General features: G+C 48.7%; 1 protein-coding gene across 2 annotated transcripts in view; it reads left to right on the forward strand.

The window, feature by feature from the left end:
• Nucleotides 1-18334, forward strand: part of LOC119180929 (uncharacterized) — a 261732-nt gene that overhangs the window by 136882 nt on the left and 106516 nt on the right. The window contains exon 1 of one of the 2 annotated variants that reach the window (XM_075875195.1): nucleotides 10771-10867. The exons of the other annotated variant lie outside the window; for it this stretch is intronic. The gene's annotated coding sequence lies outside the window, so the exon portion shown is untranslated. Of the gene's footprint in view, nucleotides 1-10770; nucleotides 10868-18334 lie in introns of those variants that run through there. 2 annotated transcript variants of the gene reach the window in all.

Raw genomic sequence — 18334 nt, forward strand, 5'->3', positions numbered from 1 at the left:
AGCCGGGCGACACTCGAGTGTGTCGTCCTAAACCCCCGCTGGGTCGCGGCTATTACAGCCACGTCGCGTGTCCACCCGCCACTTTGACGGGCCCCCCGACACCGAGGCGATGGTGGTAATCCTCGCGCGTCATAACATTAATCTCGACCCGGGGCAAACACCGCGCGGTTATATTGGAGCACGGCGCAGGCCGGCGTCCTCCTTTTCTGTAAGCCTTCTTCGCTGTTTTTCTAGTCTTTTTTTTTTCTTCTTTTCTCGGAGCTTATTTTTTTTCGCTGTCCGTTTCCGCGTCTGCCTCGCTCTGTCTTGCACACCAAGTAGGCATTCTCTCGTGTTTGTGATTTACAGGCACTTATCCGTCTCCATTTATTGGGTATTTTTTTTTTTTAATACCTCCTTTCGGTAACGTCAAGCCGTTTCTTTCCATTGTATGCGGCATACGCTGGTCGCTGTTATGACTGTTGTATTCTGGAGTATTAAAGTTTAGTCTAGCGTGAACAAAGTTCTGAACAGCGCACGTTCTTATATACGAACGCGTACACTTGAAATGTCCGAACACCGAAAGCAACACTTCTTTACTTCCAGGGAGAAAGAAGTGTGTGTGTGTGTGTGTGTGTGTGTGTGTGTGTGTGTGTGTGTGTGTGTGTGTGTGTGCGCGCGCGCGCGTGTGTGTGTGTGCGCGTGTGTGTGTGTGCGCGCGCGTGTGTGTGCGTGTGTGCGTGTGTGTGTGCGTGTGTGTGTGCGTGTGTGTGCTTGTGTGCGGGCGTGTGTGTGCGTGTGTGTGTGTGTGCGTGTGTGTGTGCGTGTGTGTGTGTGTGGGCGTGTGTGTGTGCGTGTGTGTGTGTGTGCGTGTGTGTGCGTGTGTGTGTGCGTGTGTGTGTGTGTGCGCGCGCGTGTGTGTGCGTGTGTGCGTGTGTGTGTGCGTGTGTGTGCTTGTGTGCGCGCGTGTGTGTGCGTGTGTGTGTGTGTGCGTGTGTGTGTGCGTGTGTGTGTGTGTGGGCGTGTGTGTGTGCGTGTGTGTGTGTGTGTGTGTACACTACTACACACACAAGTGTGTGGTGGTAAATGCAACATTTGCAATTTGCCCCGCAGCGGTGCTTTAGTGGCTAAGGTAGCTGACTCCGCAGGTCACGGTATCGAATCCCGGCTGCGGCGGCTGCAGTTTCGATTGGGGCGAAAATGCTGTAGGCCCGTGTGCTCTGATTAGGATACACGTTAAAGAACCCCAGGCGATCGAAATTTCCGAAGCCCTCTACTACGATGTCTCTCACAATCATATGGTGGTTTTGGGGCGTTAAACCCCACATATCAAACGATCAATCAACGTTCGCAACTACCTCTTCCAACAAGTCATCCCAGGCAAACGCGCCTATAGAGTAGCGCCTATACACTGACGGCACTAACGGGACATTCCACAATAACACGTCCCGTTAAACAGGAAGACCACCACACTTACGCACACTGAACGAAAAGGGCGCCGCCAAGAGAAGAACCAAGCGCGAAGCGAAGGCCGACCAGCCGATCGCTTCGCATATCGGGGCGGAGTCGATTTGGACGCCTTCGGAACGCCGCCGCGACCGACGCGTCAATATCGAGTTCGGGGAGACCCTCCGGGACGGGTCAGTCCGCGCGCATGCCATCGGCACGAACGCCCGAGGGCGCAGGGGAAGCGGCGCACGTGGGCCCCGATCATCTCGCGTCTTACACATACACGACCGACCGACCGACCGGGATGGGAGGGCTCTCGATAATTGCGGCTTTTGCCCTGGGCTTCCGCGCACTAAACGCGCGCGCTTCTGGGCAATCCCGCCGCCGGCTTGTACACCCTTGCCAGCCGCACATTCCTCTATACAGATTCCGTTCGCCTACTCGTGGAAAAAGAGAGGAATTGCGAAAGAAAACACCAGAGACGAAAGTGGGAGACAGGTATATATGAACGGTAGATCGAAGCGCGGTTGCGCAGGGAAGCCCGCCCCATCGAGATAATTAAAACGCACCGAGTCTGAGGGGGAGATGCGAGCCTATATACGACAGCGCAAACGGAGCGAGAGAAAAACGAATTGGGGCGGCGGAAAGCGGCGAAAATTCGTAAAAAGAAGCCGAGCTGTACGATAAGAAAGTGGGGGGGGGGGGGGGGGGGTCGTTTGAAACCTGCGCCGCCAACCAAAAAAAGAAGTGTGAAAGGGGGGGTTGATGTTGCGAACCAATCCGGAGTAATGAACGACGTTAATGCGCCGCTTAGAGAGAAAACGAAAGAACGAAAACGGAAGGAGGGTTGGTTTCGTGCGGAGGAAGCCGTACGGAGTCGAGGTCAGTCCCCAATTTCCTTTATATGGTGCGTGCGTACACGCGCGGACCCCCGTCTCCCTGGTCATCTGCCATTACACGCCGGACCCTGAGAGGCACGGACTAAGTCATGGTCTGCTGCGCGGCCGCCTCGCTCATAACGGCACAGTGCACCTGGCTCTCTTTATCTCTCTCTCTCACTCTCGTTCAATGTCTCTCGCTCTGTGCAGGTCTGCGCTCATCTCTGTAATAGGAGTGGGCAGTCTTACTGAAGGTAAGAAGGCCAGCGCAGCTAATTAGGCGCACAAATCCAGACAATGTCGATCGCCCCACGGAATGGGGTGAATGTACAGGGCGCCGCTAAAAAGGCAGTTCGGTGGAAGATCGGAAAAGAAGAAGAAACTATGACCCCCAAAGGAACTAAGCCGCATTTGATTGAGGGTTGACTCAGTGAACCTTCGTTGCTTTATATGACCGCTGTCTCGAAGGAGAGCGAAGAGTATTAATTTTTCTCGTCTTTAAGGCGCATTTTGACATTTGGTTTTTTTTTCTTTTCCTTTTCTACACGAGATACAGTATCGCATGTGCCGCTACTGAGATTCGGCAGGCTACGTTGCTGATATTGATGTACACCAGCACCACTCAACATTGTTTTTTTTATTGTTTTTTTTTCACGTCCACCCTGCCACACAGCAATAGGACAGCCTATGCACGAAGTTATGCTGAAGAAATATGCGTCTGCAGAAGGTTCGAAGGGACTTGTTTCGAAGCCTACAGTATATATGTGAACGGCGACATCAACTAGCAGGCGTGGCCTTTCTGTGGTGACACTTTGGCAAGGAAAGCTCGGAAGAAGGAAAGCTGATTGATTTGAATGATATGTTAAATTTAACGTCCCAAAACCACCATATCATTATGAGAGCTAGTGGAGGGCACCGGAAATTTCGACCACCTGGGGTTCTTTAACGTGCACCGAAATCTGAGCACACGGGCCTACAGCATTTCCGCCTCCAATGGAATTGCAGCCGAGATTCGATCCCGCGACCTGCGGGAAGAAGGAAAGTTAGGAAAGTATTTTTTCGCGAAGAAACCTCGATCTTGAATGAACATGATTCTGGTAGTTTTTCAGAGTAAACTGCTTGAACTCTATTCACAGTTGAGTAGACCGTCTTTACATTCCAAGAAAGAGAGACAGAGAGAGTAGCATAGTTGTATGTGTCTATTTTCGTTCAATCCTGACTGACTACGGATACGACTGTAGCACGTTAACCGTCATCTGGGCAACACTGTACTGCGAGAGTACAACTAAATCGGGCACAAGACAAGCAGGGGCATAACCGGATACTTTTTCTTGCGAGGAAGTGAATGGGGGGCTTCAGCAATGCCTTATGCGTGTTCGTGTGTTTGAGTGTACACTTAACCACCCCCTGAATTCAAAAGCTTTCTTCCCTCTGAATACGCCCGTGGTGGCAAGTCGGGAGTCCCAAAAAAAGAGAGTAAAATTTACTCTCTTTACTCTCTCTTAGAGTATACGAGCCAGCTGCGGAGATGTGTCGTTCTGCGAGCAAGTTCATCCGTTCTGCACAGTTCTAATGAACTCATGTACATGCGGTGCTTATAGGCCTCCCTCTTGCTTGCCCACCCTGGCCTCTGAGCGACTAGCCTCTCTCTTTATAGACCGTACGTTGGGTGCATCTACACGTCGTCCACTCTTGCAACGCGGTTTCACTCTCCACCCCGCTTTCTTTTGCGGAGGACCGTGTTGCAGAAACGGAAGCTCTTTTTTTCTCGTCGCGTAGTTTACAGCCCGTGAAGAAACGTGCCTCGGCCACGCTTGACGAACAGCGCGCGCTGCTCTTTCACGAGGGGAACGTTCGTTGTGCCTTACGAAAAGCAAAAATAATGATACAAAAAAATAACCCGGAGAAGAACATCAAAGCTCGTCGCCGAGTTGCGCAACAGAACGCACGGTTGATCCCGTCTGGAGCACCGCTTCCTTTCCCTGTGTGACGTATATTATGCAGATGGCAGTCGTCGTGCTTCTCCGCTGCGTGGCGCTGCGTAACTGGGCATTGCCCGGAACATTGTTGCGGACACGGTCTTCTGGGTCCCGACAGTAACGCACGTTTGCGCTTTGTACGCGTGCTGGTCGCGGAGTGACAGTAGGAACGCTTTTTGTTGTTGTTGTTGTTGTTAACTGAACTGCACTCGTAAAGCACGGACTAGCGCGACCCAAAGTGGGCTTGCTTTGATGTATAGAGTAATCACTGAGCGGACACTGTTCTTGGAGTTCCCTGGCAAGCGAACCATTCAAGCGCTCGTGGTACGCGCTAAAATTCCATGAAACCGCAATTTCATGTACATCAGAACTCGCTTTGCGTGCAATTTCTGCCAGAGCGCAGGTGATTCGGACGTGATTCTTCGCCCTAACAATATAGTTAGTTGGATGACCTCATAATGCGGGCATTAATGATAGCTTGGCTAATGATATCATTAGCCAAGCTATCATTACTATCGCCAATGTATTATAGTGTTTACGGCACTCGACTGCTGTCCCGCAGTCGAGTGCCGTGGCTGCTGCCTTTTCGATGAAGGCGGAAATGCTTGACACCCATGTACTGAGATCATATCCTGGTTTTGGCACGTTTAACGCCGGATAATATTATTACTAGCTCTGGTGTCATATGCCAACAACATGGCTCCAACACGGCGGCTTACATGACGTCAGCAGTATAATCACGCGGCGACAAACCCATGTTCAGTGTGATAGCTACGTCGCTAAAACGTTATTGGACCACAGTGCATGAATAACGGAAGAACCAGCATGTGATGAGCCAGCATGTGATCACAGCGCCTTTGCGGATGCTTTGAAGCGGTTTCTCTTTTTTTTTTGTTTAACTGATGTCCACCAGTATTACTTGAGACAGCTGTACAGCGAAAGCTGTTATGACATCACAGCAAGGGTCGCTTGAGCCGTTATTGCCCGCCGCCGCCGGTGTCTGTAACCACTATCGCGCGAACTCATAAGAAGAAAAAATCGCGGTATAAAAACACCAAGAACACGATAGGATTCGAACCCCGCGATCCTTCGAACCAGCCCAGTGTTCTACAACTGAGCCAAGCTTGTGGTTGAAACACCAGTCCAAACTTTCAATAGGCAGGCTCGACGTCAGCAAGTGAATCGCATAATTATAAGTAATGAAGCGTTTAAGAACAACCAAGAAATAAGCAGGCGTCGGACGGTGCGAATTGCGTAGCGAGTGGGTCATCGTATGCGCCATGATTGATTTCTGGGTTTTAACGTCCCAAAACCACTATATGATTACCAGAGACGCCGTAGTGGAGGGCTCCGGAAATTTAGACCACTTCGGGTTCTTTAACGTGCACCCAAATCTGAGTACACGGGCCTACAACATTTCCGCCTCCATCGGAAATGCAGCCGCCACAGCCGGGATTCGATCCCGCGACCTGCGGGTCAGCAGCCGAGTACCTCAGCCACTAGACCACCGTGGCGGGGCGCAGAACCATCGAATGCGCCAGCACAATACTAAAGCTTCAGGCATAATCCTTCATCGTCGACATCCACATAGCATCGAAAAATCGCACAAAAGCCCTTACAAGGTTGTAGCGGGTATCACACAGAAATTGTGATTATTTATGGCGTAGTGGGTACCCTTGAAGTGTGGTTGTAGAAGTTACCCAAAGTGCGTTTAAAAAGCAGATCTTGAAGCGGCCGCTCTTCCAGCTCTCGCTGTGACTTTGCTGCGCGTTCCGTGCATGCCTGGTGTTTTTTTTTCTTCTTTCAGCTTGATGCATTGCAGATCAATTGTAATACGTCATTCTCACTGTGATGTTTAAATGTTTTGTTTTTTTGTTGTAGTTTTGCTTTTGGTAGAAGTGTCGTATGTATTCTTAGTTAGACGCGCCTTTAATTTATGCCCGTGTTTGAACTGCTGTAACAGCTAACCATCGGACACTCATTGATCGCCAGTTATTTTCGTTTTGCTGCAGATTATTACCGGCCCCATTAATTTAGTGTTTTTGTGCGAAGATGTATATGTGAAGAAGTCCCACTACGCTGTTTTATGCATGCTTCTCTGGCCTCTTAGCAATACAATCAGGTATTTTTATATGACTAGAATTAAAAAAAAAAAACTTCTCTGAGGTCGTCGCATTAAGTCTATTTGTAAAGCCTGCTCGTTGCATGTTGCTGTGTCAAAACTCACAAGGTCATTTATACAATTGCCTAAGACGAGTCGAAAGCAAAGTATCTCCTTTAAGGCAAAAAAAGCCTTCAATGTCTCATAATAGCGGTGTCCGTCCGTCCGTGCCCTGCGACGGTGCGAGCTGTGGCCTCTCCCCCCTCACACTCTCTTATCAATCACGTGATGGCACAGCGAAACACAGCAACAGTTGCGAAGCCACAGCCTCTCCCCCTCACGCTCTCGCATCAATTACGTCATAGCTGAGAGAGCGTAAAGAACAAAAAAAAATAGCCCCGTATCTGCATGTAATCTGCAAATGTCGTCGAAAGACGATAGTCTTTGCGTATGGAGCGAGTGAACAATTAATTTGATGTTCTGCGCAAGAAAATCGGTGAATGGTATTTTTCGATGTTTCGTGGGGTCTTGCCGAATCTCGAAGACGCTTCCGACAGCCAAATTTTTTCTGCTAGCACACGCAAAGCGTTCGCATTGAAACTGCCACTAATTAGTGCGCAATCTCCGTAGAGGCGAGCGCGATCGGCCGCAACTGCAAACTATCACGCGAACGGCGTCCACGCTTACGAGGCTCGTACGGTCATTAGGATTTGGGCAAACCTCGTTTCCCTGACGCTGCGCATACAGCGGCTCCGTCGAGCTGACTGCAGCAACCCGGCGTACAGCCAATTACGCGACGCTTCCAGCGATGCCTGCAACGCGTTTCCCGGTGTTCGGCCAATTGTCACCGCCACCTTGGTGTGCCGGAAAGCTGAGTTACGTAAAATGACATTGACCCACTCATCTACTATGGCAGTCCTGTAGCGCGCGTTGGGCTCCGAAGCTGTGGCTGCGGTTTGAGCCTGCATGCGGTACAAGCTAGCCCAAAATGTGCGATGGCTTACCGAGAGTAGGTGTGCATAACGCAGGAGAAGTGCCTGGTCGAGTTTCATTTTCTGCCATTCGACAGCAAATAACGGGTAGGGGAAGGGGAAGGCTGGGAGGTAGTTAGCTTGCTGGAGGGCCATGATTTTGGTGATTAAATTTTTGCAAGTGACTCAGCATCGTACCTTTGTCACTTGGAGTCGTATTCACGGCATCACCCAAGACTTGGTGGTTCTAGGGAATAACCTAAATAACTTTTTAATGAGCACCGGAGAAGTCTACGAGGCGGAATACGGGCCCAAATTACGAGCCTAGATTGCTGTATGGTGAATAAAAAAAATGATATTCAAAGTGCGCGACACATGGGAAACATATACAGAAGACACCACAGCACTGAAAACTAAAGTATTTCAGAGACACCAGTTGCTCCAAACAAATTCAGAGTTGTTTTCATTACATAACAGTGCACAATAAGCGTTTAGCAGAGAAGAATTAATTCTGAATCGCGTGTGGCAGATGCATGTCATATTTCTAAATTCAGTGCAGCTCCAGTGCTTGAAGGAAACATACAGCTATACATTTAGTACCGTTCTTGCGACTAGGCTGTTTTCCTGAATATTTTTCTCGCGATAAAAGCTCTTCCAACTTAAACACGTCCTAGTATTCTCTAGAGAAAGCTCTTTTCATGGCGCAAGCACATATTAACGTACACTATACAGCAGGTGCCAGGTGCTTCTACTCACAGAACAAGTTTCACTGGGCTAATAAATGCAGTTAGCAATTATCTTTGTCAGTAAGTAAATAGAAAGGTATACTCATAATGAACGCAAAGCAGAAATTAGATGGCGCCAACATAGCATAACTAATTTCTGCGAAGCACCCCCGCTCCTCGCCCAACTCCAAAAAAGCAAACAAAAAAAGGCCACCCGCTAACTTTATGAAACAGACAACCCCTTTAAACGTAAAATTATCATAGATGAAACGGGCGACCGTGAATGAACATTATTTTCTCATCAACACTGAGGTACGAGACGATCATAAAATACCTTGTTTATAACGCGCCACTTTTACGACGCCGTTTCATGGTATAGAACGAGCTCTAATAATTATAACGCATGCTCTAAATTTTTTTGCACGTGATTAAGCCGTCGCCACAGCTCAGTGATGCATTACGCATTCTCTCATTTATTTCGATCGTGACGGGGTATAAAACCGCGTTTAAAGTTGTAGTTCCGCTTTTTTTTTTCTTTCAGACACACAAGTGTACTCGCGATAAGGTACAGGAGTGTTAATGGTGAGCCGTGGCATGCATGGTTGCTGAGATCCGCAGCCTATATAACGATATAAACGAACTCCCCTTCCCCGTTCTCCGACGGAGATATCTAAACCGAAAACGGCGTGCATACAGGAAAGAAGAAGGAACCCCGAAGCTCCGTCGTTTCTTGAACGGGGCGAGGTCTGGCGCGTGCCCTAGCACGTGAGGTCATGGCGGAAGGCCACGATAGGCCGTTCACACCCGCGCATCTCGGGCCCCGCCCATTCTGTCGCGACTGCGGCGCGCTGCGCCAACTCCTACTCAGCCACGAGCTGACTATGTGTTAGAAGAGTAGTAAATCACCCCCCCCCCTCCTCCCCTTGTACGGACGTTAAACTCTTTTGTTACGGGCAACTAGCGCCGTGATCTGTGGTACCCATGCTTCGTTCTACAGTACCGTCGCGCTGTGTTGGAGAAGATAAGTGCAGTACTAGGCCTACATATACGTACATTGTGCTATTTATCTCATTGTTTCTGGTTCGGAATTAAGGTTGTTTAAATACGACCATTAAATGACCTTAATAAATATACGGATCGAGGAGAAAAACAATCTGAAGCTCTGAACTACACGCTGTTTATTTAATATTTTAATTAAAGATAGTACCAGATAATTGAAAAAAAAATGGCTTCATTTCTCGCACACGTGGCGGCTCAGAAGGGCATGCCAGGTCATGGCTGCAGTTCTTCAAGAAAACGATTGATTGATTGATATGTGGGGTTTAACGTCCCAAAACCACTCTATGATTATGAGAAACGCCGTAGTGGAGAGCTCCGGAAATTTTGAGCACCTGGGGTTCTTTAACGTGCACCCAAATCTGAGCACACGGGCCTACAACATTTCCACCTCCATCGGAAATGCAGCCGCCGCAGCCGGGATTCGATCCCGCGACCTGCGGGTTCAAGAAAACGGGTCAAGTATTGAGTATAACGCATTGGCTACGTTGCTGACACATGCAGACGCTTCGTTCTTAAATGTAAACAGCTTCTATAAATTCCTTTTACGGCCTGCTGCGTACTTCCCTCAATAACCGAGACTTGCTCAGAGGCAGTCGATGCTTTTTTAGAGGAGGAGACGTTGCTGACCTTTTGTCCCGCTGCCCAAAGCAATCTCGACCCGCGTAATGGAACTCGACGCATTGTAAATAACGGGCAAACGTTCATCGACACAACGAGGCTCATAGCTGCGACAACCCCTCCCTGCCTGCAGAGTCTTATAATAGGCTTGGGGAAGGGAATGCCCGCCGAGCTTGCCCAATGACTTTCTCGTAACGTTCAGTGCGCTGCACGCAATTTCGGGTAACGTGCGAGCAACCTTTCGATCGAGAAGCGGGCGACGTGATTCCCAATCTTCCCGTGTTACGCCCGTTAAATGGGCGCATACATCTTTCGTAACCGAGGCGACCCCCCCCCCCCCCCCACTTCTCTTTTTGCGTACTTCGAGAGCTGATCCAAGCTATGGACACAGGTGAGAGAGACTGAACGTATCGCGTTTTCACCGCTGCCTCGCTGCTGGTACCTATCTCATTTATCGCTAGGAGCGCTGGCGCGCGCTGTTCGCGAAGATACTCGCCACGATAAGCAGCAGAACAGCGTTGGACTGATTGCCCGCCGACTGGCCATCCAAGCCAGCTCAGGCAGCTCCGATCGTTTCGCAGCTACGGAAGAAGCTTGGGAAGCTTCCCCGCCGTCGTTTGCGCCAGGCGAACTTACGTATAAACGTTGCCTATGGCACGCGCGACTCCTGTGTATAGGGTTACGCAAGTGCCCATCGCGAGCCGGCCGTTTCTCAAGGTGTTATAATCACCGGTTTCGCAGTGGGTGCTCGGCCAATTGAGCCGGTATTTCTCTTTTACCCCCCCCCCCCCCCCATAGCGTTGAAGCAGTGTGGATGGAACCGACGACAAAGATCGAGAGATCTGTGTCGGCGTTTTTTTTTTTTTTTCAGTGCCATTGCTCCCCACCGCTCGTAATTGCGGAATAGATTGCTCTGGACCTTGCCAAAGGAGTGGAAAGATAAGGGACAGATAAGGGACGTATATATAGTGGTAGACTTAAGGACATCGGGGGCAGTGCTGTTTGCGTACAGTGGGCATAAGTGAGGCTACAGGCTGCTTGCTGCTGCGAAGAAAATATGCTGTGCATGACACTGGATATGGACTTGTCTGCTGAGGACATCATGCACGTACGTAAACACGCAAGCCCTAGCACAACGTACGTTGGCAGGCACGCGCCTGCACCCAATTCTCACGCCACCATGACGCCAACACTGGCCATGTCTTGTTCTACAGGAATGTTCACGTGTGTTCAATTATTGTGCACACTATAAAGGACCCAAGGTTACGTACGTAATAATAGCGAATGAATGAAGGCAATACTCGCGTGCACCGTATTTTCATCAGTGGGTGTATAGTCAACTGGGTGGACACCAATGGGAGACACGAACATACACCGAGTAAGTCCTGCTTAAATGCTTGATATAGCCAGGAAACCGGTCATTCTTCGTCGAGTTTTTTTGGATATAAGGAAGCATTTAACCAGGACCTGATGAAGAGTGCAGGACTGCCCCGCCGCAGTGGCCTAGTGGCTAAGGTACTCGGCTGCTGACCCGCAGGTCGCCGGATCGAATCCTGGCTGTGGCGGCTGCATTTCCGACGGAGGCGGAAATGTCGTAGGCCCGTGTGCTCAGATTTGGGTGCACGTTAAAGAAACCCCAGGTGGTCGAAATTTCCGGAGCCCTCCCCGACGGCTTCTCTCATAATCACATCGTGGTTTTGGGACGCTAAACCCCACAAATCAATCAACGAAGAGTGCAGGACTCGCCTTTTTGTATGTTATAGAATACGTGCAGCGCGCAAAGCTGATATCACGCGTTCTGGATTGCTTCACACGGTGTATACTACGGGGATGGGATATAAACGACACAAATTTGCGACGTTTCTCAACAGATCCCTCGCAACTTTTGTAAAAGTGAAACGTCGCAAACCGTTGCGACCATTTCACTGCGTCTGTGTCTGAATCCCGGTGTGTATTATACGGCGTTCGAGACGTGCACTGCCTCGAAAGCCTCCAAGAATGACCTTCACGCGGACGCGACTGTGATGAAAACGAGTCAGAATTAAGAGATCCAGTTCCGTCAAAACGGGGTTATAGCAATCGATGTTACGCGCAAACGGCACACGCTTCTCATTATGCTGTTGTCTTTGTCTTGTTATTTTTCTGCTGTTCGGCAATAGAATGTAGTAGTGCCACCTCTGTGCACAGCTCCACAAATGCTTCGAAACCATAGCCGCGTGCTGGCGGCAGCTATATAGTGGTAAAAAGCAATATAGGCACGGCGATAGAGTTCACGGTTCGTATATACTGCGGCGTGCGCCGCCGGCAAGCGGCTCGACTCGGCGTGGCGGGATTTGTGAGAAAGTTCAATTTGGAAGCGGATTATGTACGGCTCGATCCGCTTCGTCGTTTTGCCAAGCAGCGCGCTCGCGCACAGAGAGAGAGAGAGAGAGAGAGAGAGGAACAAGATGATTGGATTAAGGTGTAAATATATATAATGAGCGAGGTGTGTCTGAAAAAGCGAAAAACTTCTTACGAGTACAGAATTACGACGGAGAAGATAAGAGTTTCCTATTTGTTTTGAGAAGGAATAATAGAGGCTTTTTTGTAGCGGGGTTCACGCTAGCGTCGGTTTCGTAATCGCACGTCAGAGACCAACAAAGAGTTGGAAACGAACATGTTATGGGAACGGCGATCAAATATCGCTGACGAGGATAAACTCCCTATTCGACTCCGTGTACTCTATATATTTCCCGAAGAAACAAACAACAAAACGTACGAACGGATCAAAGGCATGACGTTTCTTTTTTTCTTCTGTATCACCCACTTTCGTAGCGAACGCATTACCGACGTATAGAACGAAGGGTGAGTTGGAGAGAGACCCGTTCGGGGGCGTATAAGGTGGTTGGTATTTCTTTAGCACACGTGTTGATTTATTTGAAACTTCCGAGCCGTATAAGTCCACGTCTCTATACGAATTGGGCGCGCGTTGTCGATCGGCTAAAAACAAGACGAAGGCCGGTCAAAAAAAAGAAAATCGGAAGAACGCGACTTTTCATAGTTTTTTTTTTTATTCCCGTGCCGTTTTCTGGCTCGGCGCCGGTAAACACGGTGTTTACGACCGAAAAAGAATGAACGGGGCCTTTTGAAGGAACGCCGAAAGGCAGATCTGTTCGCGGGTTCTTTTTTTTTTATCTTTCCTTATATAAAGTAAGTACGCACTCTGAAATAGACATCGAAGAAAGCGTTTTCCGCCCATAGAATCCTAACTTTGATCCCGCTTCTTGCTTCCCGTTGGTTTGCAATTCTCGTTTATGCGTTCAGTTTGCCATCCACCCGTACTCGCTTTCATTTTTCCGTTTGTTTTGTGGGCAAAGTCCTTCCATTTTTCTGGTATCTTATTTAACGCCATCCTATCCCTAGGGCTTACTCCCCCCTTCCCCCCACCAATTCCTTTCCCTTCAATGTACGTTCAAACGCAATGCAGTTTTTTTTTTCTTGAATCGATCATTTGCATTTGATCTTTCGTTTACGCTTTTCGTTTCTCTTCAAAAACGGTGGCCGAGTAAGAAAAGTATTGACGGAACTCTTTTTTTTCTCTCTCTCTTTGACGACACTTGAGATGTTTACTATGCATAAATGTGAAGCGGCTTGTGCGACGTGACGCGGGTTCCTTTATTTTATTCTTTCATTTTCCTGTTCGTTGAAAAAAAAATATATGTGGCCTCAAGACAGCCGGCAGTCGCAGCCGAGGGGCTCAACTTATTTCATACTTTACCGCCGCATGAAACGCGGTTCCCGTAAGCCTTTGGGGCACCTATTGTGAAACCATTGTGGCGCGTTGTGTATGTGCGGTTTACATGCATATTCTTCGCAGGAAAAAAGGATGAACCAATTGTAAAGCTGAGAAGATTATTAAGTGGAAAGCCTAAAACGACCGATGAGACACCGTCTAGAAAAACGTGGCGTGTGGTACAAGAGAGCTCGCGTACTGTCAGAGAGATAGTAAAAAAAGACGAAGGTGAAAGAAGGGGAGGTTTTAACCACGTTTTGGCTCGGTTACACGCAGGCAGGGGGGAGGGGGAGGATAGATAAGATAAGATAGATACCAGGCATCAAACCGGAGTTGGACCCAGACACTTTGATTGTCTATGAAAATAAATAAACAAACTTGAAACATTAACATTAGGAGAAATATTGTGCGAATCCCAATAGAGCTTGTAACAACAGTCTTTTGCACATTTAACATTTTAACACTAGACGATGATTACGACGTGAATATTGACATGAAGAATCTCGAAGAAGACCAAAGTAATTAGAAAGCAGGTTATATGCAAACAGAGGAAGGCAAACTACGAAAATTAAAGTGAAAACAAATATTTCAATAAAAGGAAAGAGATACGAACCAGAATCGAATAGGGGAGAGAGAGAGAGATTGATTAAAAGAGAGGGCAGGGAGCTTAACTGCGTAGAACCCAGCGGTTTTCTAGTGCGCAAAAGGATCAGGAAATAGGGATCAGAAAGAGGATAGCGAAGCAAAGAGAAATAAAATAAATAAAAAAGGATGCACGCATGCACACACACGTTGGACCGGTCTCTCCGAGCGACCCTGATTAAATACAATAAGTATACTAGACCATGTATTATTGTTGGGATCAGTGTCCATCGAATGGCTGAGTTAATGTTCAATTTTTTTAGCATTGTTTAGTCTTGGTAACCCTCATTCGAAGGTTGTAATGAAACACCATAAATGCCCACGCTGGCAGTCCTTTAAGCTATGAAAAAAAAAAGACTATACGCACCATATACGAAGTTGCATGCCAGTCATCCCAAAACGATGACCATGATAACACAATTCAAACAGAAATAAAACGCTTCCCCTTCTCTGTCGCCGCTATGTGCTTGCTATACACTTCGGCGCACTCTGAAGAAGCAATAAATATCGCCGCTGGGGCGCGCCTGTTTACAGTCCTCGAGATGTTTTCGATCCCTCTATATATCTCCTCTTCCCGCTGTTTGCCTTCTTTGTTGAGGACGACACTCGACGGGATAAAGGGTGGCGTGGGTGTAGCGAGTGCGCGGGGAAGAGTGTCAGAGAGCGGGGAGAAAAGGGGGGGGGGGGTTCGTCGAAGGAGGGATAGAGGATAACTAAGTGCTTTCCGTCGTCGCTCGTATAACGGTGCCGCTCGGACACGCGGAAACGAGAAAAGGGGAGAGGCTTCTACATTGGCCTATACTGTTGTCGTCACTTCGGGACACGTCGGGTTGCAGCGAGGGACGCGGCGTCCCATTGTTTTACGGGAAAAGACGGAACGAAACAGGCGGCGTGGAAAAAAGGGTGGGAGTGCAAAGTAGCGGTTTCTTCTTGAAAGGAAGAGAAGGGGGAAAAGGAAGAGGGGAAAGAGGAGGAAAGGGACCGCGCCGTAACTCTCTCACACATTGCTGGGTGGATACGAGAGCCCAGGCTCAGGGAAAGGGTAGTGAGACAGGGGGCAGTTGAGGGAAAATGGGTAAAAAGTGGAGAGGAGGAATATTAAGCAGCGGTGCGTTGCGGAGCAAGGAGGAGAATGAGGAAGTAGTGATTTCGTACAGATATTAAGAACGCCCGCCGTAACTGTCTCGCACATTGCTGGATACTTCTACGGAGGAAAAGGAAGAGGAATGAGAGAGAGAGAGATAGGGGTGGCACAGAGGAGAAGATATAAAAGAGTGGCGAGGGGAAAGTGTAATTGGCTTCCGCGCCGGCGATGACAAGAAGACAAACGGCAACCTCTAACCGCATACGACTCCGCCCAGTCGGCGCCAATCGGGAGACGGCTGCTGTTGACAACGCCACCCCAAAACATTTGTCTCGCTACGCAGGAGACTTTGCACGGCCACGATAAATGAGTGCAGCGCCACGACGAATGCCCAGGCGAGTATCGAATCACGACGAACGGTAACCACGCAGTGAATATTTGCAGGTGCGCTTTCGCCGTCGTCACGCCCAATCCGCATCATCTAGCTGTTAACTGAGCTTTAGTTATGGGGACCCCAAGATCTCGCATTATTTTGTACGCTCTCCGCTTTCTCTAATTCGGCAGTTGGAGTAGATAGAGAACACAGCAGCTTGGGGCCACGATGGTTTGGGGGCCCCAGCACTGAAACATTTGTCATCTTCTTCATACGCGCGCGAACCACGGTGTAGACACACCGCATTTTGGGGGACACCGAATCAGTTTGTACGACCATATTATGTGCAATCGTGTGCGTCTAAACAATATCTTAGTACGGGCCGCTTTCGCATTTCATTCCCGATGAAATGCGACTCACCTCAGCGGGCAATCGAACTGATCTCCTCGAGATCAACGGAGCCACACAGCGGTCACTAAACACTACGGCGAAGAACGCTGCTTTCATGCATTATGCGGAGACGTACCCCTTGTTATACCACTGCCGTGGTTCTGCGTTATGAGGTAAAAAAAAAAGATCAAACCAGTCTAAGCTGGTACACGATCGCTCCCCCCTCCTCTCTCTATCTTTCTCTTTTAAGAAAAGCTTTATATGTTTATCAGAAAAAAAAAAGGACAGAGAAATTCTAACGCGTTCAATTTTCTTGCAGTTTTGTTCCAGAGCCCTCCTTATTTAGGCGTTTAGACGCCGTTGTCAGTGTGCCCATCTTATTTGAAACAGAAGGTGGTCGGGCAATACCTTCCTATAAGATGTCTGATAATCGGTCACTCGAAATATCAAAGTATACCCGAAGATATCTTTCACAGATTTAATGTGAGAGGTGTTTTAGCTTACTGCGGGAGTGGTTTAACGGTAAAAAAACAGGTCAACGCTGCGCAGAGGGAGCTGCAGTTAAGTCATGGCTAAATGACCTTTCTGTTCCTGGTTGTCAGCTCGTTGCTCATACCATGTGCTTATACGTTCATGATATAAACATCGCGCAGAGTGTGTTTAGGGACACATTAACTGTACGCTGAAGTGGAACACAATTTCCACGTTGGAAGATGCCCAATCGTAAGGGCATTGTGGCTTGATGATTGAAGAGCATTGTGCCCTGTTGGTGATGTAGAACCATCGGCAACACCCCCGCCGCCCTTTCAATGTAATTTCACAAGAGTTCGGTCCCTTGCGCAATCACCTTGAAAGGGGAAAAGGGGAGGGGTTGCAATCTTGCCGACAGTTCTACATCACCAATAGCTGGTTCTTTTGCTGGCCACTAGGTGACGCGAAAAGTGGCTATGGTTGCTCTCGCTCCCGCTAGAAGGCGCCTCAAGCAGTCGCCGGAGCGCGCAGTCCACGCGCTCGCGTGTTCCCTTTCATAAAAATTGGTAGTTGAGTAACTCGTTCGTGAGGCTAATTTTAAAGGAAGACATTGTCCTCGTGGTATAACAGAGCATACTAGCCAGTACACACACCGTTAATGGAAATTCGCTAGTACCCGTATTAGGCGAGTTCGTACGGCAGTTAAACATTTATTAGAAATTGCCGGAGGTAGCGGGTTACGCAATATAGATCACAAAGGCTCCGCACAAGATCGTATTCGTGAGATCAAAGACGTTCCCAACGACACGTGCCAGAAACAAAATTAACAGTAACAGAACATATTGCGCCATATGCTAACCTAATAAAAATGAAAACATTAATATAGAGTTCTTACGTTAAATATCACAGGTAGAGAACGGAGAGACAAAGGCCGACTCCGAAAAACCATCCATTATACCTTGGCCTTACGCTGAACTTCAAAAAAAAAATTTCTTCGTTTTCAGCCTCGAAGAGATGATTTACGGCTGTAACGGAAACGACGCGGGGTTCGGCAGGGAGTAGCCAGAAAGGAGAATATAAAACATAGCTTTCTGGGGTCGAGCATACAGCGACGGTACATGCAGCGGACGTTATCGGCAAGAAAATGAACGACAGGAACGAAAGAACGGCGAGAAAGAACGCGAGGAAGTAAAACAACAACAGAAAACGACTGGAAGGCGTCGATATAATGCTACGGGCATACGCAGAACAAGAAGGTTGCGCGGATGACAGGGGAAGGCGGCGATTTATGACATCCTTTCGCCAGTGCCTTTCCGCCAACGGTGTTCGCGGTAAAGGCACCGAGAAAGTGACGTGACGTATCGCCCCGTACGCTCACCGGGGCCTTCGAAACGGGGCGCCCACCAGTCGGGGAGGAGCCCCGGCTACATGCCCCGCAATCTGGTGTTCTTGCCTGCGTTTGGCGGCAAAGAAAGTATAGCATCGGAAAGGATGGCGGAATCTGCAAAATGAGCGATGCTACGAGCTCCCCGGAACTATATTTTGCGCGTGCGTGCGTGCGTGCGTGCGTGTGTGTGTGTGTGTGTGTGTGTGTGTGTGTGTGTGTGTGTGTGTGTGTGTGTGTGTGTGTGTGTGAGAGAGAGAGAGAGAGAGTGAGTGGAAAAGTGAGTAAGCCAGTGAATGCGTTCGCTTGTGTAATCGAGTGTGGTGAAGAAGAGAGATCGAGTCAGTGAGCGAGCGAGGGATTGAGTTAGCGTGCATGTATACGAGTGAATCAGCGAGTGAGTACATGTGGGTCGTGTATGCTTGCGTGATGAATATAATTCCAAGTAAAAGACACAGA

This window comes from Rhipicephalus microplus, chromosome 10 (genome assembly GCF_043290135.1).
Source record: "Rhipicephalus microplus isolate Deutch F79 chromosome 10, USDA_Rmic, whole genome shotgun sequence".
Taxonomy (NCBI): Eukaryota; Metazoa; Arthropoda; class Arachnida; order Ixodida; family Ixodidae; genus Rhipicephalus; species Rhipicephalus microplus.